Below are 24,349 nucleotides of genomic sequence, written 5' to 3' on the forward strand. Positions count from 1 at the left end.
TGATCACCAGATATCGCCTACTCTTCTCTATACTGCTTGCATTAGAATAGTGTAACATGTTACTGCTTTCCGTTAATCCTATCCTGATGCATAGCCTGTCATTGTTGCTACAGTCATTGATACCTTACCCGCAATCCTAAATGCTTAGTATAGGATGCTAGTGTTCCATCAGTGGCCCTACACTCTTGTCCGTCTGGCTTGCTATACTACTGGGCTGTGATCACTTCGGGAGGTGATCACAGGCATATACTATATACTTTACACTGTTACATTACCTGTGATACTGTTCGGAGTTGGGGGCTGAAGGGGCAGGTGGCTCCATCCCGGTAGAGGTGGGCCTGGGTTCCCGACGGTCCCCGACTGTTACTTTGTGGCGGAGCGGCAGGGCAGGTTGAGACCACCTAGGAGAGAGGTGGGCCTGGCCTTGTTCGGCATTCGCGGTTACTTAACACGCTTAACGAGATCTTGGTATTTGATCTGAGTCTGGCTACTGGCCTATACGCACTAACCATCTACGCGGGAGTAGTTATGGGTATCCCAACGTCGTGGTATCAGCCGAAGCACTTCAGACGTCAGCGACGGAGCGGCGCGCGCCGGATTGGAACGTAAGCCTGCTCTTGTATTAAGGGGGCTAGTTCTGCTTCCGGCCGCCCACGCAACGTGCAGGTGTGCTATGGGCGATGGGCCCAGACCCCTGTGCGCTTAGGTTTAGACCGGCGTGCTGGCCTCTCTGTTTTGCCTAGGTGGGGCTGCGACGTGTTGATCTTCCGCGGCCGGGCATGACCCAGGAAAGTGTGTCCGGCCAAATGGGATCAAGCGTGTTGGGTTATGTGGTGCACCCCTGCAGGGAAGTTAATCTATTCGAATAGCCGTGATCTTCGGTAACAGGACGACTTGGAGTTGTACCTTGACCTTATGACAACTAGAACCGGATACTTAATAAAACACACCCTTCCAAGTGCCAGATACAACCGGTGGTCGCTCTACCTCAGGGATATGAGGAGGGGATCGCCGGGTAGGATTATGCTATGAGATGCTACTTGGAGATGCTACTTGGAGGACTTCAATCTACTCTCTTCTACATGCTGTAAGACGGAGGCTGCCAGAAGCGTAGTCTTCGACAGGATTAGCTATCCCCCTCTTATTCTGGCATTCTGCAGTTCAGTCCACTGATATGGCCCTTTACACATATACCCATGCATATGTAGTGTAGCTCCTTGCTTGCGAGTACTTTGGATGAGTACTCAAGGTTGCTTTCTCCCCCCTTTTCCTCCTTTCCTTTCTTTCTGGTTGTCGCAACCAGATGCTGGAGCCCAGGAGCCAGACGCCACCGTCGACGACGACTACTACACTGGAGGTGCCTACTACTACGTGCAGGCTGCTGACGACGACCAGGAGTAGTTTAGGAGGATCCCAGGCAGGAGGCATGCGCCTCTTTCGATCTGTATCCCAGTTTGTGCTAGCCTTCTTAAGGCAAACTTGTTTAACTTATGTCTGTACTCAGATATGGTTGCTTCCGTTGACTCGTCTATGATCGAGCACTTGTATTCGAGCCCTCGAGGCCCCTGGCTTGTATTATGATGCTTGTATGACTTATTTATGTTTTTAGAGTTGTGTTGTGATATCTTCCCGTGAGTCCCTGATCTTGATCGTACACGTTTGCGTGCATGATTAGTGTACGATTGAATCGGGGGCGTCACAGAAGCAAACCTAAATCCTAAACAAACTATTTTTGTTCATTTTTTAATTTTAATGTGACAGAATCTACCCTGTTCACGTTTTTTTATAATCGGTATAATAGTTGCAACCATGATATCAATGAACAAAAAAAATGGAAGGTTATGGCTTACTTAACGCTTATCAATTGATGTTGTCTGCGCCCCTGCCTTCTGAACCTGATGCTTCTAAACCTGGTACAACATGCCGCTCCTCATTAGATGGTGTCCCACCATTTTCTGGACTTTGCCCAGACATTGGGGAAAAGTGTCAGCGCCTTCATCATTTAATCTGCCGGCAGAAGAGAACACAATGTGGTCCCAGCAAAAACTTGACATGCCAACATCTCCGGATCATAGAGGTGCCATTGTGTTAGAAATTCTAGGCTTCTACATAATAGGAGGGTACCCAACAAGATCGGTGGGGCGCAGATTCATCCCAGTCTACCTGCATGCACACGAAGATACATTAAGTAGTAAAGTCAGAGAAGAATATGCAATAAAAGTGCAAGCCAAGCAAAGCAAATACGTAATCAGTGGAGCCAGTTATTATAAAATAAAGAAGACAATAAGATCAACCCTTTTAGGCACTATCTCAAAATGAAGGAACGGGTGGAATAGACAACATGAAACACCTTACTTGATATGTCAGGACCAAAGGTGCAGTTATTTGAATTGACAGAGTTCAGAATTGGGCGACCATGACTGTGAAGAGCTAATGGCAGTATGGCACGTACTTTGCTTTGCTTAAGCAAGCTTGAGATTTCTCGTTTTCTGAATATAAATAACTGGCTGCTGATTGCATTGCTAACTTCAAATCAAAATTGCCATCAGCAACATTGGGTTAGGTGAATAATCAGAGTGAGTCCTGCTGGAAACGGACAAGTGATCCAAACCCATCCGACAGAGCAGTCACAGTCATCTCATCGAGATCAAAGCAACTGACAAAATTAAGAGAAGCAAAGAGATACATCTTGGATGACTTGCACAGAAGTTGCGCACATCTATAAGAACCATGTGAATCAAACAATGATGTTGAGATTGAGGCCTAAATCCACTAAACGCTGACACTTAGTACTACTGTATTATACGTACATGACACAACAAGCACAGATCTTTGGATGACAGGGCATCCGCACAAGCCAAAAATCCTAGAACTTGCCATGGCGTGATGGCCAGGGTAAGATTGATTGGCCACGGGTGGATGGTCGTGGGCACACGAGCGCATGAGAGAAAGCAGAGTTTTGAGGAGCTTATACCATAGCTAGGGCGGAGCGAAAGAAGAGGCGTTTGTCCACCGGAGACGGAGGGGAAGGCGAGCCGATGGAGAACTCCCAGTGCAGCTAGGGTTAGTTGCGGCCTGCACCGGCCGGGCCGCTGGCGCCGCTGTGGCCGTAGATCCAGGGTCATCGCGGCCGCAGGGGCTGCTAATCTGCCGTCGTCGAAGCTTGGAGGTGAATGAGACGCGCGAGCGGTCATTGACGTTGCGGTGGCGTTGGGCTCCCTCACTCCCTGTCTCTCTTTCTTTGGATCATAAGGACGCCGTCGCCACCGGAGCAAGACGCCGCACCCGCCGCCAGATCGGCGCTGCATCGGATCGAGTGCCGCGGGCGATGGAGAGAAGGGTGGGGGTGGTGGAGGTGGAGGTGGCTGAGCCGGAGACAGGGGAGTGGTGGGGGGCGGCGGCGGCAGCGGGGATGGAGCGGGAGCGCATCGCGAGAAGAGGATCGAGTGCCGCATGTGAAGTCGCTCGTACGTGCGGGCGATTGGCACCACGTTTTTTTTCGCTGGTTATTTTTTGTAGGGTTTTTTATCGCTGGTTAATTTTCATAGATTTTTTCTTCAGTGGTTACGACCTGAAGAGCGCGGGGGCTGGTGGAGGACTCGGTACGTGGTTTTTTCGGTTAGTGGCGGGTCGGCGTGAGGTGGGAGGAGGTACCAAAATAGGTATAAAAAAAACCGGGTGAGGTAGAACGAAAATAAAACCCGGAACGCGACCTACCAACTGAGACATTAGAAGTAGAGATGTAGCAGAACAAATACGCTCCTGGAGCTGAAATGAACTATGATCATTGCGGCCCATTTGCACCAGTTCTTTTAGAAAATTTGTAAAATGTACTATGTAAATTCTAATGTCAATATAAAAATAACATTTAATTATTCGTGTGGTATATAAATATTATACATACATGCTAAACAACTTAAGTTTCATAATTGTTCACGTATTATTTTAAAAGTATTCATATATTTAAAATAATATCGATGAATTATAAAATGTGTGGATAATAAATAACGATATAAATATTTTTAACATTACAATTCCACAATATTCTTTTAATTATATAAACATTTTCTTAATTATACACATATTTTTATAGTTCAATGTTTGCATAAATAAATATTCATAATTTAAATTTCATATGAATATTAATTCATGGCTAATATTTAAATTATATAATTTTTTTGAACATAAATCACGTGTGAAAATTATACCGCAAGAATGTTTGTATTATCATTTTGTATAATTTAAATATAATCTACAAGTGTATACTTTTTTGTATCCATTAAATATTGTATTTAATAAACATTTAAATGCCTGTATTTACCAAACATGTTTATATAATACATGGGTGTATATTTAAATGTTTTTATTTGCTAACCATTATTTGTATATAATATTTATGACACACGCATATTTGAACATTATTTTTATTACTTATGTTTTACAAATGTAGTAAAAAATTAGTCCGTGCAAAATAGGCCGAGCTATTTGCATCTCATATAAGTCACACGTGCGTCCTCCTCATGCTACATTAAGAGCATCTCCAACAGGCGCCCAACGCGCCGCGCTGTAAAAACAGATTTGGCGCGCGCCCATCGCCTGGTTTGGCGCGGCGCACAGCGTTTGCTCCAGCAGCCGCGCTGAAAAGCCGCGCGCGCGCAGCTCCAGCAGGCGCAGTAAAATGCAGTGCCTGCGCTCATTCTATAATATTTTTTAATTAAAATTGCATAGATAAAAAAAGCGATACATAGATATTTTACATCGGTGCAACTACTACAGCATAGATGATAGATAGTTCAACATACATAGATAGATAGATAGAAATTACTACGGCATACATAAATAGAAAACTACTCTAAGTCGCTGCCATCACCATCGTCATCCTCGTCGGTGTCGTAGGTTGAGAGCCAGACGTCGTCCCAACGTTCATCGTCCGAGGTGAAGAACGACCTCCCACCTGCGGAGATGATGTCGCACTGCTCGTTCGCCACTGCCTTCCGCTGACGCCGGTCCGCCCGCTCCGAGCGGTGCCTTGCCGTCCTCTCCGCCCAGTAGGTATGCTCGGCGTCGACGTCCTCTGGGTGGCGACGGCGCCACTCCGCCATGGCTCGCTCGTCCTCCTCGGCGATGAGGAGACGGCGCTGCCGCCGAGCGTGGTCGGCACGGTCCATGTCCGTGATCAGCCGCGGCGGAGGGGCGAGGCGCTGCGCCTCCTCGCGCGTGAAGACGTCCCGGAAATTCATCTGGGATCGGGGCCTGTCCAAGCGCCACGCCGCAGCGTCGTACGCGCGGGCCGCCTCGCGCGCGCTCCGGAACGTCCCGAGGCCGAGCCGGACGTCGCCGGCCCGTATCTCGGCGGAGTACCAGCCGTTAGGGCGCTCGAGGATGCCGCGAAAGCCCGAAGCACCCTGGCGGCGCGGTGGCATGGTGGCGCGGTGGCGGCGCAGAAAGCGGCGACGCGGCGAAGCGGTGGAGTGCGAAGCGGCGAGATTGCGAGGAGAAGGGCGCGTGGCTGTTCTGTGCGCGTGGCGAAGCGCGGGAATTTATAGGCGCGCGCGAAGCGGCGCGCCAAATCTAGCGCGCCGCGTGCCGCTTTCTACCGCGCGCGCGCAAACGCTTCCCGCGCGCGCTAACTTCCCTCCACCGCTGAAGCGCGCGAAATCAACCGGCGCGCGCGAAAAACTGATTTTACCGCGCGGGCGCACGTTTTGCCGCGCCTGTTGGAGATGCTCTAAGGACTATTATCGGTAGACACAAAAAAGAGAGACTATTATCGGTATTTGTCATGCTGGTTGAGTGGGTACAACGGCTAGCTATCCGGTATTTATTTTATTTTATTTTTTGAATTGAGCTATCCAGCAGTTGGTCTTGAGTTCGAGTCGCGGAGGCGTCTAATTCGTTTTTATTTTCACGTACAGAGAGGCGGGTCCCATGTGAAGTAGAGTCCAAATGAAATGGCATCTAGCGCGTTGATGCGGACTTTTTGTGAGAAATAAAAAGATTGAGTGGGTTTTCACAAAAACAAGCTACACACGCTCCTCTACACCTTCCCGTTACTGACACTGACAGCAAGCCCCACATCATGCTAGCACGCCAAGTTAGCATCGTTTTCCTATCCAAATGCAATCAGGACCGTATTTGCACGTCCAAACCAAGTTTCTACACTAGTTCAATATATGCCATAAATTTTAACATCAAAATGACCGTTTGTGCCAAGTTTAAACACCCTATGTGTAATTGACTCGTGAAACAAATATAATGCCCATCCGTTCGGGTTCATTAGCGCAATCGTATTTTGGATCAAATTCTAATAAATATTTAACTAAAAGTATATTAACCCAAATGAGAAAGCCCACGCGTGCGGCACGAAGCAACATGGCTCAAACGCCTCCATTATCATTTATTTTGTCACTTCAAAACAAATGACATCAGTAGGAATCTTTTTGGTTTCCGGCTTAAAAATGTTTTATCCCCTAATTAAAAATCCAATTAAAAATCCGTTTTCACAACTAAATCCGTCTCGATGAGATCTTCAAAACTAGATCCAATGTTGATATATTTTGATGGAAAAAAATTGGCCAAAGTTGCCATGATGTTTATACTATAGTTGGCCTAGTGTTTACACTAAAGTTGCCATGCTACAATTTTAGTTTATAGTTCATGGCAATTTTAGTATTTTGACCATGAACTTTGACCATAAAAATTATTTTTTGTAAGAATCATGGCAATTTTAAGTGCATGTATCATGGTAATTTTAGTTTATGGTTCATGGCAAGTCTACTTTCTTATTTCCCGTTTTATAATATGTCAAAATTTACTTTTAAAGGTAGAAGAAAATGGCGAGTAATAGGCGCTGGTGCGCCGGCCGAAATTTCGGCCGATCGCACCGCTAACGTACGATTCGCTAACTGCTTCGCTAGTTAGCGTCGCACGATATCTTCTTCCCCGACTGCTTCGCTAATTAAAAAAAAGGCCATGCCGCTTGTTTCATCCAAAGCAGCCCCGTCGTCCCCATACGTCCGCAAGCTCGCCGTCCACGTTGGCGCAGGCCGCCACCCTCGTCGCCGGTGGTCGCCCTTGTCGCTGCCGCCCGCCGCCCTTGCACAACCTCTTATGGTTGCAGCTCCTGCCACGGATGGTTCCGGCAAGCCGCGGTGCCTGTCGTAGTACCCGACCTTCGAGCTCCGATGAAAGACGTTGTCCCAGCCGGTCAGATCACGGTGCCGGTTGTAGCACTGCTTATGATGGTTCCAGCAAAAAAACTCGCCCCGGCAAATCCCAGCACCACTATGATGTTGTCGTAGCACGTTTCATAGCAGCAGCACCGTGCTGCCGGCCACCGCTCTCAGCGACACCACTCGCACCCCGTTGAAGCTTTTCTTCATGCTGGTTGAAGCTTCTTCCCACGTCGGTTGAAGCTTTTTTTCCACAGCTGACGCTAGCTGCACAGGGTTGCACGAACGCCAACTACTAGTCATCTCCATTAAAATGGATGAAGCAAAACAACTCGCTGGTCGTAGCAAAAGACAATGACGGCTGCAGCAAAACACATTCTTGCCGCCGTCCTAGGTCACATCTCCGGCATGAATTGATGTAGCAAAATTCCTTGTCGGCTGGAGCAAAAGCCATGACGATTGCAACAAAAAATTGTTATCCCCGCTGTTGCGGGTCGTAGCTCCACCATGATTCGATGTAGCAAAAATAGTCGCTGGTTCTAGCATGCTACGACGCTGGTTCCAGCACACAATCACCACGGTCGCAACATGTAGCACTCCAGGATTGCTCGCAATGTCGCCATTGATAACGGAGCATATGGGTGGCTGCTCGTGTAGGACCTTGAGAAGAGGTGTCTAGAGGGGGGTGATTAGACACTAAGTACCAAAGTTACAGTTTTTAACTTCTTTAAGTTTAAGTGGAGTTTAGGCACAAGTTTAACATTCACAACATATAGCAAGCAAGCATGCAAAGAGTATATGAGCAGCGGAAAGTAAAGCATGCAACTTGCAATAATGTAAAGGGAAGGTTTTTGGAGGATTCAAACGCAATTGGAGACACGGATGTTTTTGGCGTGGTTCCGATAGGTGGTGCTATCGTACATCCACGTTGGTGGAGACTTCAACCCACGAAGGGTAACGGTTGTGCGAGTCCACGGAGGGCTTCACCCACGAAGGGTCCACGAAGAAGCAACCTTGTCTATCCCACCATGGCCGTCGCCCACGAAGGACTTGCCTCACTAGCGGTAGATCTTCACGAAGTAGGAGATCTCCTTGCCCTTACAAACTCCTTGTTTCACCTCCACAATCTTGTCAGAGGCTCCCAAGTGACACCTAGCCAATCTAGGAGACACCACTCTCCAAGAAGTAACAAATGGTGCGTTGATGATGAACTCCTTGCTCTTGTGCTTCAAATGATAGTCTCCCCAACACTCAACTCTCTCTCACAGGATTTGGATTTGGTGGAAAGAAGATTTGAGTGGAAAGCAACTTGGGGAAGGCTAGAGATCAAGATTCATATGGTAGGAATGGAATATCTTGGCCTCAACACATGAGTATGTAGTTCTCTCTCGGAAATAGGATGCTAGAAGTGTAGGCTTGTTCTGATGGCTCTCTCCACGAATGAAGAGGAGGTGGAGGGGTATATATAGCCTCCACACAAAATCTAACCGTTACACACAACTTGCCAAACTCGGTGGGACCGAATTGATAAACTCGGCCGGACCGATTCAGCAAATCTAGTGACCGTTAGGATTTTCGCTGGGACCGATATGCAACTCGGTAGGACCGATATGGTTAGGGTTAGGGCATAATGTAATCTCGGTAAGACCGATTACACAAACTCGGTGAGACCGATTTTGGTAATAAGCTTTCCAGAGAGTTGGTCAGGTAAACCCGATGGGACCGATTCGCTCACTTCGATGAGACCAAAATGTTACGAAAGGGAAACAGGGAGTTTACATTGCAATCTCGATGGGACCGATCGCTCACTTCGGTTAGACCGAAACGTTACGAAGGGAAACAGAGATATTACAATCCCATCTCGGTGAGACCGAGATCCCTATCGGTGAGACCGATTTGCCTAGGGTTTGTGGCAGTGGCTATGACATTTGAACTCGGTGGCGCCGGATAGAAAGAATCGGTGGGGCCGAGTTTGACTTTAGGTTTAGAACATATGTGTGGAAGTGGGAAAGTAGTTGAGGGTTTTGGAGCATATCACTAAGCACTGTGGAGCAAGAAACTCATTAAGCAACACCTCATCCCTTCTTGATAGTATTGGCTTTTCTTATAGACTCAATGTGATCTTGGATCACTAAAATGTAAAATGAAGAGTCTTGAGCTTGAAGCTTGAGCCAATCCTTTGTCCTTAGCATCTTGAAGGAGTTCCCACATATTTTAGTCCATGCCACTCCATTGTTGAACTTATCTGAAACATACTAGATAAAAGTGTTAGTCCAATAAAAGATATGTTGACATCAATTACCAAAACCACCTAGGGAGCACTTGTGCTTTCAATCTCCCCCTTTTTGGTAATTGATGACAACATACATCAAAGCTTTAGATAAAGATATAAAGAGTAGCAAGTAAAGCTTTGGAAAGACATGTAACAAGCATAGGCTCCCCCTACATGTATGCAATCATGTGAATATGGAATATAGAAGCATGTGAGAGCATAACCATGATAGAGTAGGCAAAGTGTTACATGTATCTTGGCCATATGCATCAGAGCAAAGAATATTAAAGAAAATACCTTCATGCCCATGAGTCCTTCTTGCAAACAGTATGTACATCAGCAAGAATTCCTCATACACATGATTGTGATGCATATACTTGCCTTATAGTCTTGAGTTGGCTTAGGATGGAATGAACCTGCGTAAACAAGATTAGATAACACATGTACATCTACTAGCCAGAGCAAACAGAAGAAACCACAAGAATACCAAGACTGGGATGACATGTAGAGAGTGAGTACTAAGTACCACATTGGATTAGACATGTCCCCAAGAGTAAAGATATGCAATGAATTTAAATGATTTCTTTCCCTTAGATGTCTTGCTCCCCCTGAATCTAGCATGGGATACTGGGAGAAGATAGGGAACAGAAAATCAGAGCTGAAAGATATAAATGAACAGAGCTAATGCAAACTAATGCAAATAAGCACATATGAACATGTCTTTTCTCCTCAATAAGACATGTGGCATCTCTCCTCTTGAACACCAAGCATCTGGGATCCTTGAGAAATACTTTCTACTTGAGCATTCTCTCCCCCTGGAGATCTCTTTCTCCCCCTGAGGAGGTGATACTATCCCTCTCTGATGTGATCTCTCTAAGTGATAAGCTTTGATGTGATCTCTCTCTCCCCCTTTGACATCAATTTCCAAGAAGGGTTTGATCCTTGAGTCACAGCACAAAGCATTTATATAAATGTGATGCTTGTAGAGGACAAGATTCATTTAGTGTAGCTGGATCAGAAGAAACACAGAATAAGTGGCAAACTGTTTTTTCTGTTGTGAAATCGGTGGAACCGAGTGGTATGCTTCGGTTGTACCGAAAGGATTCGGTTGGACCGAAAACAACAAGTCGGTGAAACCAAGTTCATCACTGAGAAAACACTTGTCACCTCAGCTCACTAGAGTAGTAAGATCTCACAAAGATTTGCAAGGAATTTACTGAATGATATGCAATGAATTGGATGCAGAAAATGCAGAGCAAACAGAAAGAAATCTAGATGAAGTTTTTTTTAAAGGAAACAAATATGCATGAGACAAATGCAAAAGTACAGAAAAGAACACAAGAGAACTTCATCTAGAGATGGTCGGCGACAAGTCACCTATGTTAGAGTATATTGACTTAGGAGTCAAGTGAGATCACTTGATCATAGGTCATACTCATCGTTTAAGCTCAAAATGGGGTTGCCATTTTTCGTTTAAGCATCTTGATGAATTCACATCTTGTCGAGTTACTTTAGCTCATGACTTGGAGTAAAGCTTCTCTAAGATGGAATAACATACCTTGGTTGGTGGTGTTGAATATGTAGTTGAACTTTTGTGGGTTGCACAAGGTTGATGTAGCTCATCAAGAGTTGGGAGAACCACTTGGAATTTGAGTCCATCTACCTACATGGGTTAGTTCTTGTAAGGAAGAGCACTTGTGTATCCAAAAATGACGATCATGAAGCTCAACCACCATTTGTCAAAGGATATGTTTGAATGGTTTCGTGCTTCCTCATCTTCAACCACCATTGTGTAGAGACTTGGTGATGTAGAGATTGCTCAAGATATGAGTAGGTTACAATCTCATGGAATTTGATTCAACCAAGTACCTACATGGGTTAGATAACATGCAAGATACAAATATATCCAAGACACAAGATTTTCATCATAAGAGAAAAAATCAAGGATTAGTCATAAGCTCATGTCTTGCATGTATCCAATGGAGTTTCTACTCCAAGTTTGAAGCATCAATGATGTTCAATTCTCCTCTCAACCTGCAAAACACTTTCTCATCAAGAGGTTTAGTGAATATATCCGCTAATTGCTTTTCGGTGCGAACATGCTTAAAATCAATGTTACCCTTAGCAACATGATCACGAATGAAATGATGACGAACTTCAAATGCTTAGTTTGAGAATGTTGTACGGGATTATGACCAATTTTGATAGCACTTTCATTGTCACAAAGCAATGGAACATGTTTCACATATATCCCATAATCTTTAAGAGTTTGGGTCATCCAAAGTAATTGAGCACAACATGAACCAGCGGCAATGTACTCCACTTCGGCGGTAGATAAGGATACCGAGTTTTGTTTCTTGGAGGACCAAGACACAAGAGATCTACCAAGAAATTGACAGGTACCCAAAGTGGACTTTCTATCAACCTTGTCTCCGGCATAGTCCGAGTCGGAGTAGACAACAAGATCGAAAGAGGCCCTCTTAGGATACCAAATGCCAAAATTTGGTGTATGAATTAAGTATCTCACTATCCTTTTTACGGCCTTAAGATGACATTCTTTAGGAGCAGCTTGATATCTTGCACACATGCACACACTTAGCATGATATCGGGACGTGAAGCACATAGATATAACAATGAACCAATCATAGAGCGATAAACCTTTTGATCAACCGGTTCACCATCTTTGGTCAAGTCAAGATGTCCACTAGTAGGCATGGGTGTAGACATACCTTTGCATTCTTGCATATTGAACTTCTTGAACAAATCCTTAGTGTACTTCGTTTGAGAGACAAAAGTACCTTCCTTAGTTTGCTTAATTTGCAACCCAAGAAAGAATTTGAGTTCACTCATCATAGACATCTCAAACTTCTCCGACATTAGCTTCCCAAACTTTTCACTAAAATGAGGGTTAGTTGAACCAAATATAATATCATCAACATAGATTTGGCACACGAATAGTTCTCCATTAACCCTTTTAGTAAAAAGTGCTGAATCAATTTTCCCAATTTCAAAGCCTTTTTCAATGAGGAACTTGGTCAAGCATTTATACCACGCTCTAGGAGCTTGTTTAAGACCATAAAGGGCTTTGTGAAGTTTGTAAACATGATTTGGTTTCTTAGGATTGACAAAGCCGGGAGGTTGCTTAACATAAACTTCCTCCTCTATTTCACCATTTAGAAAAGCACTTTTAATGTCCATTTGGTACAAGGTGATATCATAATGATTAGCATAGGCAAGTAAGATGCGAATGGACTCAAGTATAGCAACGGGAGCATAAGTCTCACATAGTCCATACCTTCGACTTGTGTGTAGCCTTGGGCGACGAGATGTGCTTTGTTGCGAACTACTTGTCCATCTTCATCTTGCTTGTTGCAAAACACCCATTTGGTACCGATGATGTTGTGGTTGTTGTCGGGCTCCTCAACCAATCTCCAAACTTGGTTCCTCTCAAAGTTGTGTAGCTCTTCATGCATAGCATTTATCCAATCTGGATCTTCCAATGCTTCTTCAACCTCCATAGGTTCAATGCTAGAGATGAAAGAATAGTTTTCACAAAAGTTAGCTAAACGAGTTTTAGAGCGAGTGATTCTCCCGGTTTGAATATCATTGTAGATTTGCTCGATGGGATGATCTTTAGCAATTCTTTCTCGAACTCGTGAAAGCTTTTGCTTGGTTCTTGGTTGAACTTCTTCTTCATCTTGTTCTTCTTCTTGGCCTTCTTCATTGTTGGCGTTGTCGTTCTCTTGTCGTGGTGGAGAAGGAGGTTGTTGACGTTCATCTTGATGCACTTCCTCGTTTTCTTCATCTTGGTGTGTCCCACTTGTGGATGCTTCCGTATCAACTCTTGGTTCACCTTGTCGTGAAGTAGAAGCTTCCACTTGGACGGATGAGGTACTCTCCTTCACCTCCGTTGGACGGACCTTGCCAATAGACAAGTCTTGGATTGCTTCCGAAGGATCTTTGTCTCCTACATCAATTGGCAATTGCTCTACTTGCGAGACGTTAGATTCACCAAACTTCACATCTACCGTCTCTTCAACCTTTCGGGTGAAATTGTTGTAGACACGGTAAGTGTGAGAGTTTGAGCCATAACCTAGTAGGAAACCTTCATGAGACTTAGGAGCAAATTTAGAACGACGATGCTTATCAAGAATGTAGCACTTTGAGCCGAATACTCGAAAGTATCCAACTTGGGGTTTGTTACCGGTGAGGAGCTCGTATGCCGTCTTTCCGAGTAGCTTGTGAAGATACAAGAAATTTGTTGCATGACAAGTTGTCTCAACCGCTTCTACCCAAAAGTGCTTCGGTGTCTTCTACTCATCAAGCATCGTTCTTGCCATTTCGATGAGCGTCCGGTTCTTCCTCTCAACAACTCCATTTTGTTGAGGTGTGTACATAGCCGAGAACTCGTGTGAAATCCCTTCTTCGTCAAGAAAGGTGTCCACATTTGCGTTCTTGAACTCCGTTCCGTTGTCGCTGCAAACCTTCTTGATCTTCACTTCAAATTGATTTTGGGCCTTCCTAGCAAAGTTTTTGAAGATCTTTTGGACCTGTGATTTATCATCGATAAAGAACACCCACGTAAATATTGAAAAATCATCAACTATAACTAGACCAAAAGAATTTCCACCGAGACTCTTGTAAGAGTTGGGACCAAAAAGATCCATGTGAAGTAGCTCGAGTGGCCTCCTTGTGGTCATGATGTTCTTCACGGGATGCCTTCCTCCAACCTGTTTACCTGCTTGACAAGCACTGCAAAGTCTATCCTTATCAAATATGACATTGTTAACACCAAGTATATGATTCCCTTTAATAAGCTTGTCAAGGTTTCACATACCAACATGACCTAGTCATCTATGCCATAACCAACCTTTTGAGGATTTAGCAATGAAGCAAGTTTTAGGTTGAGCCTTTTTAGTGAAATCAACAATGTATAGATCACCTCTACGTATACCGGTAAAGACCATTTTATGATTGTCTCGACGAAACACTTGGCAATCTACTTTAGTAAATAGGACATTGAAACGAAATCAACAAGTCTAGATATTGAAAGGAAGTTGTAGCCAAGAGATTCAACGAGCATGACATTCTGAATGGAGCTATCATGTGAGATGGCCACCTTACCGAGGCCAACCACCTTACCCTTTGAGTTGTCACCAAAAGTAACATACTTTCGAGGACTATCATTTTCAGCAAGCTCATGAAACATGTCTTTATCTCCGGTCATGTGATCGGTACGTCCACTATCAAGAACCCATTCCTTTCCTCCTGACATATATCCTCGAAGATTTGCCATAAGACCAAAGTGTCTCATTGCATCATCAAGATCGAAGTTACTATCATCATCATCATCATAGTATCCATGTTCAACATCGTCATGTGGTGGATCAAGTCCTAGAGAGGGCAATTCGTTAGAGTGAGTTTGACAATGATCTTGCTTATGAATTCTTATAGCTTCGGAAATAATATCACCAACAATTCCAACATCTTCTTTGGCATGCATAAGGTTTGTAAGTTCAAATAGACAATCACCAAACATATGATCACTAGTATTCATCTTACTCAAAGCAATAGACTTATGGAGAATTTCATCTAGATTTTTCAAGGAATAATTTGGAAATCGTTCCTCAAGAAATTTCCATATAGTGTAGGCACACTCAAGAGTAGGCAAGTTTATAATTAAGTTTCTAGGCAAGCCTCTAGTGATAAGATTAACAGTTCTATGATTCCTAATCATGTCAATTGACTCATCAAGAGTAGGATGCATAGGATCAACATGTGGTGCACAAGGGCTAGCAATGTACTTGTTCAAATGATATTGATTGAAAATTACAAGCATTTCATTTCTCCACTCATGAAAATACTCTCCATCAAGAATAGGCACTCTATGTCTAAGACTCCCCAAAGTAGACTCATCCATCTTCCTCCAATGGTGATTAAACCAAGGCAATGGAGACCAATGCTCTGATACCACTTGTAGGACCTTGAGAAGAGGTATCTAGAGGGGGGGGTGATTAGACACTAAATACCAAAGTTGCAGTTTTTAACTTCTTTAAGTTTAAGTGGAGTTTAGGCACAAGTTTAACATTCACAACATATAGCAAGCAAGCATGCAAAGAGTATATGAGCAGCGGAAAGTAAAGCATGCAACTTGCAATAATATAAAGGGAAGGGTTTTGGAGGATTCAAACGCAATTGGAGACACGAATGTTTTTGGCGTGGTTCCGATAGGTGGTGCTATCGTACATCCACGTTGGTGGAGACTTCACCCCACTAAGGGTAACGGTTGCGTGAGTCCACGGAGGGCTCCACCCAGGAAGGGTCCACGAAGAAGCAACCTTGTCTATCCCACCATGGCCGTCGCCCACGAAGGACTTGCCTCACTAGCGGTAGATCTTCACGAAGTAGGCGATCTCCTTGCCCTTACAAACTCCTTGGTTCAACTCCACAATCTTGTCGGAGGCTCCCAAGTGACACCTAGCCAATCTAGGAGACACCACTCTCCAAGAAGTAACAAATGGTGCGTTGATGATGAACTCCTTGCTCTTGTGCTTCAAATGATAGTCTCCCCAACACTCAACTCTCTCTCACAGGATTTGGATTTGGTGGAAAGAAGATTTGAGTAGAAAGCAACTTGGGGAAGGCTAGAGATCAAGATTCATATGGTAGGAATGGAATATCTTGGCCTCAACACATGAGTAGGTAGTTCTCTCTCAGAAATAGGATGCTGGAAGTGTAGGCTTGTTCTGATGGCTCTCTCCACGAATGAAGAGGAGGTGGAGGGGTATACATAGCCTCCACACAAAATCTAACCGTTACACACAACTTGCCAAACTCGGTGGGACCGAATTGATAAACTCGGTCGGACCAATTCAGCAAATCTAGTGACCATTAGGATTTTCGGTGGGACCGATATGCAACTCGGTAGGACCAATATGGTTAGGGTTAGGGCATAACGTAATCTCAGTAAGATCGATTACACAAACTCGGTGAGACCGATTTTGGTAATAAGCTTTCCAGAGAGTTGGTCAGGTAAACTCGGTGGGACCGATTCGCTCACTTCGGTGAGACCGAAATGTTACGAAAGGGAAACAGGGAGTTTACATTGCAATCTCGGTAGGACCGGTCGCTCACTTCGGTTAGACCGAAACGTTATGAAGGGAAACAAAGAGATTACAATCCCATCTCGGTGAGACCGAGATCCCTATCGGTGAGACCGATTTGCCTAGGGTTTGTGGCAGTGGCTATGACATTTGAACTCGGTGGCGCCGGATAGAAAGAATCAATGGGGCCGAGTTTGACTTTAGGTTTAGGACATATGTGTGGAAGTGGGAAAGTAGTTGAGGGTTTTGGAGCATATCACTAAGCACTGTGGAGCAAGAAACTCATTAAGCAACACCTCATCCCTTCTTGATAGTATTGGCTTTTCCTATAGACTCAATATGATCTTGGATCACCAAAATGTAAAATGAAGAGTCTTGAGCTTGAAGCTTGAGCCAATCCTTTGTCCTTAGCATCTTGAAGGAGTTCCCACATCTTTTAGTCCATGCCACTCCATTGTCGAACTTATCTGAAAACATACTAGATAAAAGTGTTAGTCCAACAAGAGATATGTTGACATCAATTACCAAAACCACCTAGGGAGCACTTGTGCTTTTAGCTTGCAACGTTGCCGGCAGTGTTGCTGGTACAGTTTTCCTTGCAGAGGGCATCCTGCTTCGCTGGCATTGCCCTGGTATCTTGGAGCAGGGATAGGAGCTTGCAGGTAGCAGTGTTATGGGGTTGGGGGATGGCTCGTCGTTGCGTATCCAAGGGAAGGGCGTCGATCCAGGGCGGCGGCCGGCTCGCTGGCGTGGAGTCAAGGGAGGAAGGGAACGACTTGCGTGGCTACTGGTTCCTCGGGTTCGCGATCTGGAGTGGAGTCTGGAAGTTGAGAGACAGAGACACGAGTGATACGTCTCCAGCGTATCTACTTTTTCTAACGCTTTTCCTCTTGTTTTGGACTCTAATTTGCATGATTTGAATGAAACTAACCCCGTACTGACGTTGTTTTCAGCAGAATTACCATGTTGTTATTTTTGTGCAGAAATAAAAGTTTTCGAAATGGAACGAAACTTTGCGAGGATTTTTATATCAAATAAGAGAATTTCTGGAGCCAGGAGGTACCTGAGGGGGGCACCTGGTTGGGCACAACCCACTACTGCAGAATGCTGCTAACACGACACTACGATCAGAGATCCTTCGAGAAACTGTGTGCGATGCAATAATCGCAAAAGGTGGTGTCAGAGAACCGTCAAAAATATCCAAAATGTTTGCGATGATGGACGCATCAAACACAGTTCAGATTTTAGTTGCATGTGCGATGCAGGGCATATGGTTCAGTTCAATTAACTATTTGCGATGAGGAGTAACAAAAGAAACGGGCAGCCAGTTGAAGGTGTGTGTGATATACAACATACGGTTCACTCGGATGAACTGTTTGTGATTAGGCAACACAAAAGAAACGGTCAGCCAGCTCAAGGTGTGTGCGATATACGCATGCGGTTCACTCGGCCCTTGTCGTTGGTGTGTGACCTCTGTGGCAACCGTTCGCTCCACAGGTGCCTCCTCGTGTATCGTGGCAACCGTCCACCGCCTCTTCACCTTTCCCTCTCAATTTGGAACTGCTGTCGCATGCTTTTCCTCCCTCCATTTGCCCTCACCCTTCCTTCTTCCATTGTTCGATCATCTTCTCCATGAAGGGAACAGGCCGAAAACGACCCCGTTATTCTTGCCCCGATCTTAAAGATGACGTGGTGGAGGAACTCATTGATCGGTGCAAGGTCATCACCTCGGCTAGCATGGCAAGTTCATTCAAGACCATTCTCGACTCAACTAATAAAATCATTATAACAAACCCAAGGGTCCAGGAGCGGTTTGATCTCCCCTATCTTCTTCGCCGTGACCCTGCTGACTGGCATGGGGAGGAGGGAAGCCTCGCCTTGTGCAAGTTGATGCCGCTTGATAATGATACGTATGATGTTAAGATGCCATTGCTCGAGGGCAAGGCTTGGGCAGGCGCAAATGGAGATTGGGTTGTTTATATTAGGTACAACTGCAAGTGGGAACTTGTGAATGTGTACACTCGTCACCGGGTTCCACTTCCAAAAATCTCAGATGACTGCCCAGAGGTTGACTACACCGGTATTCTACGTGAGTTCAAATACGATCATGGTGACTGTTGTCTATGAAAGATAGCAATTTGTCGAGTTCCCAACCGCTCTTGGGATTACACGAACTATGAAGTTGTTGCTATCTTCGACAAGCTTGTTGCCATCCTTACTTCCATGCATCGATGGATATTGCTCAAAAATCAATTTCTGTACACGGATGAGTACTGTGATGCAATTCAATACGAGGGTCTTGTGTTTGCTGCCACCACTCGTGGCACTGTTTTTTGCATGGAATCCTGATGCTTTCGGTACGTTTTTCTTCCACTTTAATTATAATTGTTTCATCCACATGCATGCAGGTTAGCTAGTTTCCATTTACTAATTAAACTTCTTGTGTTTTCAAGGTCCTGTGAACATTCCACCACCTATACTTGAAAAAAAATTATAACCAAGGGGGATATGATGATGCTGATGATCACGAGCATGAGGACGAGCAGGACCCATATACTCAGTGGCGCCTGGCAACATATTCCGATGGATCACCTCTTCTTGTCTGTATACAGGGCACTGCTGATGTTACTAAGGAAGCAGGTGTTGTCTCGCATGGTCGCACTCTCCGGACCTATTCCAACATCTGCTGCAGGGTATTCGGGATGGATACTGGTGTACTAGCGCAAACACCTTTTCCCTGGTTCAGTATTGAAAGTCTTGGAGGAAACTCGCTCTTCCTTGGACAAAACTATCCAATGATGGTGGAAGGTGATCCAACTGCTGTCGACACAATGTTACTACCATTTATGAGAAGCAACTGTATCTATACCTCGGACATTGATATGCTTCCCTACCGTCCCAATATGGGTCCTGACATAGGGCGCTTCAGCTTGGATGATCAGTCCTGCGTTGGTCTCGAGATTGACAGTAGCTGGCCCTTCCCAGAGAATCACTTCTGGTTCAAAGCAAGCGTTTCCAACGCCAACGAGTGGTTGAGCTGAAATTCATTTAATCGCTTTGTTATTTGTTGTGTGAGAAAAACTTTACTAGAATGTTTTGCTGGAAATGATCTATAATCCAATGTGTATCCTCGTTGTTGTTGTGGGTTGATGACTTGTTGTATGTAATTAATGGTACATTTGCATATGCGTCCATCAACTTGCAGTGTTATAAGGTCGACAAATGGCAATATTACTAGAAAAACAAATGTCAATCTTTCAAGTTTAACAAATGGCAACATACCCAAAATGACAGATATGCAAATCTTACCCAATTGTTTGTACGTGGTTGCACACGGGTCATGCAAAACAACCGTTTGCGTTGAAGGGATGCAGAAATCCTCCTCGGCAAATTTTTCCTTGGCTTCCTGGGGAAGCTATCAGTTTGCTTATGGGTGTTCTAACTAAAACGTTTGCGATGAGTGTTTTATATTTAAAAATCATTGACCTTTTTTCAAAAGAAAACTGTTTGATAAGTCTGTACATTAAGAGAGAAAAATGCAAGTTCGTTCAAACCATATCTTTCATTCAGTCACACTGCGAATTTATATTCATATGATCAAGAATTCGAGATACAGTATTAAACCCCAAAAAACTATTTCTGGCGGCGGCGGAGGCGGCGTGCCCCGCGTCGTTGTCGTTGTCGTTCTCCGGGACGCTGTTGTTGAAGTCTTCAAGGTAGCACAAAATGGTCTTCACTTGTCAATCAAACATCATGTCGTCGCGCGATTGACGGGCGGGGCGCGGGAGGACGGCAACAGGCACCGCTAAGAGGTAGCGGTCGACGACAGCGTCCCATGAAAGTCAAAGGGCCCGCTTCCCAATGAGCCTGCACAGCGTACAACTCGCACGCTTCTCGGTCAGCCTACACATTGGAGGACAGCTTGCACGCCTCTCGGTCAGCCTACACACCGGATTGCGCTGACACGCCTCTCGTTTAGTCAAGGTCAAGCAGTTGTCCGCACGACACCTCCTACAACCATTAAAACCAAGACACGTGGCATCACGTGAATGGTTAACAGAACGCACACGGTTTGAATTATACAAACGTTTGAGATATTAAAGTGGTAGCTATTTTTTTCAAAATGCCTTTGTTGGCCGTCATTATTCGAGTGCGCCTTCTCTCAAAATGGATATGAAAAATGCCACAGCATGTCGGGTGCCATTCCATGATAGCACGCCAAGTTTCATGAATTTCAGACGAATTTTGGATTTACTAGAATCTAAAAACCAGACATCTCAATGTTTTGCCGGCAATCAACGGTGCCCTGATGTTTGAAATTCATTTCCATTTCTTGCATGGGACCTAAGCATGCACCCAAGGACACATATTTGATTTGTTAACCAATTTATATGCACTGGAGCATGTGCATGTTGTTCAAATTTGAATTAGGCACATAAATGCATTGAAAACTCAGTTAATGCATCCAAACAAACCCCGAAAAATCCCAAAAATTGACACAATAGTCATGTTGTTCTATGTTGACACGAGATTTTTTTTTTAAAAGCAATAAGAGGCAATGGATATCATTTCGTCCCCAAAGGTGGAACATTCCCTATCAAAACCATCATGCTTGTTGTGAGAAAGCTCTGGTTTGTGAGAAGCATATATTTGAACCTGCCCCAAATGGGACAAATTTTTTACCACGACATGTTGATGCCGCTCCATGATAGCATGCCAAGTTTCATGAATTTCAAAAGAGTTTTGGATTTAATAGAATTTAAAAACCAGGCATCTCAAAGTTTTGCGGGCAATCAACAATGCCCTATTGTTTGAATTTCATTCCCATCTCTTGCATGGGACCTAGAAATTCACCCAAGGACACAGATTAGATTTTTTCAACCAACTTTAGTGCATTGGATCATGTGCTTGTAGTTCAAATTTGAATTATGCACATAAAATGCCTAGAAAACCTAGTTAATGCATAAAAATGTCCAAACGAACCCCAAAAAATCACAAAAATTGACACAACACTCCTATTGTTCTATGTTGACACTAGAATTTTTTTGAAAGCAATAAGATGCAATGGATATTGTTTCGTTCCCAAAGGTGGGACGTTTCCTATCGAAAACCATCATGCTTGTTGTGAGAAGCTCTGGTTTGTGAGAAGCTTATACCCGAACCTGCCCCAAATGGGACAACTTTTTTACCACGGCATGTTGATGCCGCTCCATGATAGCATGCCAAGTTTCATGAATTTCAGACGAGTTTTGGATTTACTAGAATTTAGAAACCAGGTATCTCAACATTTTTCCGGCAATCAACAGTGCCCTGGTGTTTGAAATTCATTCTCGTCTCTTGCATGGGACCTAAGCATGCACCCAAGGACACACATATGATTTTTCAACCAACTTTGGTGCATTGGAGCATGTGCTTGTAGTTCAAATTTAATTATGCACATAAAATGCCTAGAAAACCCAGTTGATGCATACAAATGTCCAAACGAACCCCAAAAAATCAAAAATTGAACACAACACCCATGTTGTTCTATCTTGTCACTAGAAAAAGAATTGAAATCAAGAAGAGGCAACATATATCATTTCGTCCAGAAAGATGAAACGTTCCCTACCGTAACCATGAGGCTTGTTGTCAGAAGCTCTGGTTTTTGAGAAGCTTATATACCCCAACCCGCCCCAAATGGGACAATATTTTTACCACTGCATGTTGATCTGTTCCATGCTAGCCTGTCAAGGTTCATAAATTTCAGACGCCTTTTCGATTTACTAGAATTTAAAAACCAAGTACCTCAATGTTAGCAACCGAGCGACGGTGGCATGGTGTTTGACATTCATTTTCATTTCTAGCATGGGACTTAAGCATGTAACCAAGGACACACATTCCAATTCGGAACCACTTTATATGCACTGGAGCATGTGCATGTAGTTCAAATTTGAATTATGCACATGAATGCATAGAAAACTCAGTTAATGTATAAAAATGTCCAAGCAAACCCCGAAAACTCCCAAAAAATGACACAACACTTGTGTTGTTCTACGTTGACATGAGAAAAATTTAGAAAGTAAGAAGAGGCAACATATATCGCTTGTCTGCCAAGGTAGCACGTTCCCTACCGAAACCATCTGGCTTGTTGTGAGAGAAGCTCCGGTTTGCGAGAAGCTTATACCCAAACCTTGCCCAAATGGGAAAATATTTTTACCACGGCATGTCGATGCCGTTCCATGATACCATGTCAAGTTTCATGAATTTCAGCCAAGTTTTCAATTTACTATAATTTTAAAACCATGTATCTCAATGTTAGAGGCTGAGCGACAATGTCCAGGTGTTTGACATTCATTCTCATTTCTTGTATGTGACCTAAGCTTGCAACCAAGGACAAACATTTGATTTTGCAACCCGTTTTTAGGGACTGGAGCATGTGCTTTGATTTTGAATTGTGCACCTGAAATTGCTACAAACCCAATTTAATGTATAAAATTTCCAAACGAACCCTGAATAATTCCAATTTTTTTACGACACACATATAGTTGCATGTTCACTGAAGATAAAAGGTCTAGTAATTCAAACACTGTCCATTGCTGCTGTGACCTCATTATGTAATTCAAATCAAAATTAAAAATCAAGTAGATCCCACACAGTTTATTGTCACCAACCGTGTGAGATGTAGTACAAAATATCCTGGAGCACCGTCGGTGTATAGTACGCCTATGGCTTACGGGAGAAGGTGCGTCGGCTACAATCCACAATCGGCGTATCAAGCACACTAGCTCGCTCCCCAAATACTCTCGCCTCTGCATCCCTCACAATCTCAAAAATATCTGCTCGCCCTTATCCAAATTTTCAGTAACCCCGCCTTGTTACTCCCGCCTAGTAAAATTTTCAGTTGCCGCGGTATTTCCTCAAACACCACCTTAACCCCCCCCCCCACACACACACACCACACACTCCACAAAATCTACGCTCACCGACACACACCACCCCCGTAACCATTGGTAGGTCGCAGGCATCGCCGCCGCCTCCATCCTCAACCTCTGCCTGTGTGCCGGGGAGCTCAAGGAGCCAATGGCCCAAGAGAGGTTTATCGCGGCCTCTTCGCCCGACGCTGGCGAGGTGACCGCCGAGGTGTCCCGGTCGTCCTCCACAGGCTCTTTATCGATCCGTTGTCGCAGGTCCCCTGATCCGCCAGCCGCCGCGCCCCTACGCCGGTTTGAGGACTTCCTCGTCCTCCCTCGGACCCGACATCCGACAAGGTCCTACCTCAGGGTCCGGCAGTGGCGGTGGGGGACGTGGGTCGCCGAGATTACAGATCGGGAGACCCACACCCACCGATGGCTTGGTAGCTTCCACACGGCCGAGCTCGTGGCCATGGAGTACGACCGCTGGCAGGTCCTCTACCACGGCGCGACGGCTAGGCTCAATTTCCCCTTAGGCACACGTCCAGTCCACTTCATTCTGCCGGAGCCAAGGGTGGTGAGATCGGCTATGGCGGGGAGGACCGCGAGGCGTGGGAGCGCCTCGAGGCCGAGGCTGCCGACGAGGCCTACATGCAAGAGCTCCGCCGGCAACACCCGGAGCTCGTGGAGGCGGAGCGGGCGGTCTTTTTTGGTGCGGAGGGTGGTGAGGTTATCGCGCTCTCCTCCGATCATGAGGTCGAAGGCGGCGAGGACGGCAACACGGACGGCGGCAAGATTATCACGCTCTCCTCCGATGACGAGGTGGAAAGTGGCAAGGACGACGGCGCAGAGGGCTGCGAGGTTATTGCACTCTCCTCCGATGACGAGGTCGAAGGCGGCGAGGACGGTGG

The 24,349-nt window shown here is 44.9% G+C and overlaps 1 long non-coding RNA gene across 3 annotated transcripts in view; it reads right to left on the reverse strand.

Moving 5' to 3' along the window:
* LOC119336028 overlaps positions 1 to 3,441 on the reverse strand; it is an 18,619-nt gene extending 15,178 nt beyond the window's left edge. For all 3 annotated transcript variants that reach the window (XR_005162168.1, XR_005162169.1, XR_005162167.1), the window contains exons 1-2: positions 2,975 to 3,441; positions 1,851 to 2,163 (exon numbers count right to left, since the gene is read on the reverse strand). This is a non-coding gene — a long non-coding RNA (uncharacterized LOC119336028). The remainder of the gene's footprint in view (positions 1 to 1,850; positions 2,164 to 2,974) is intronic.
* Between the last annotated feature and the right edge of the window lie 20,908 nt (positions 3,442 to 24,349).

The sequence above is a fragment of the Triticum dicoccoides genome, chromosome 7B (genome assembly GCF_002162155.2).
Source record: "Triticum dicoccoides isolate Atlit2015 ecotype Zavitan chromosome 7B, WEW_v2.0, whole genome shotgun sequence".
Classification (NCBI taxonomy): domain Eukaryota; kingdom Viridiplantae; phylum Streptophyta; class Magnoliopsida; order Poales; family Poaceae; genus Triticum; species Triticum dicoccoides.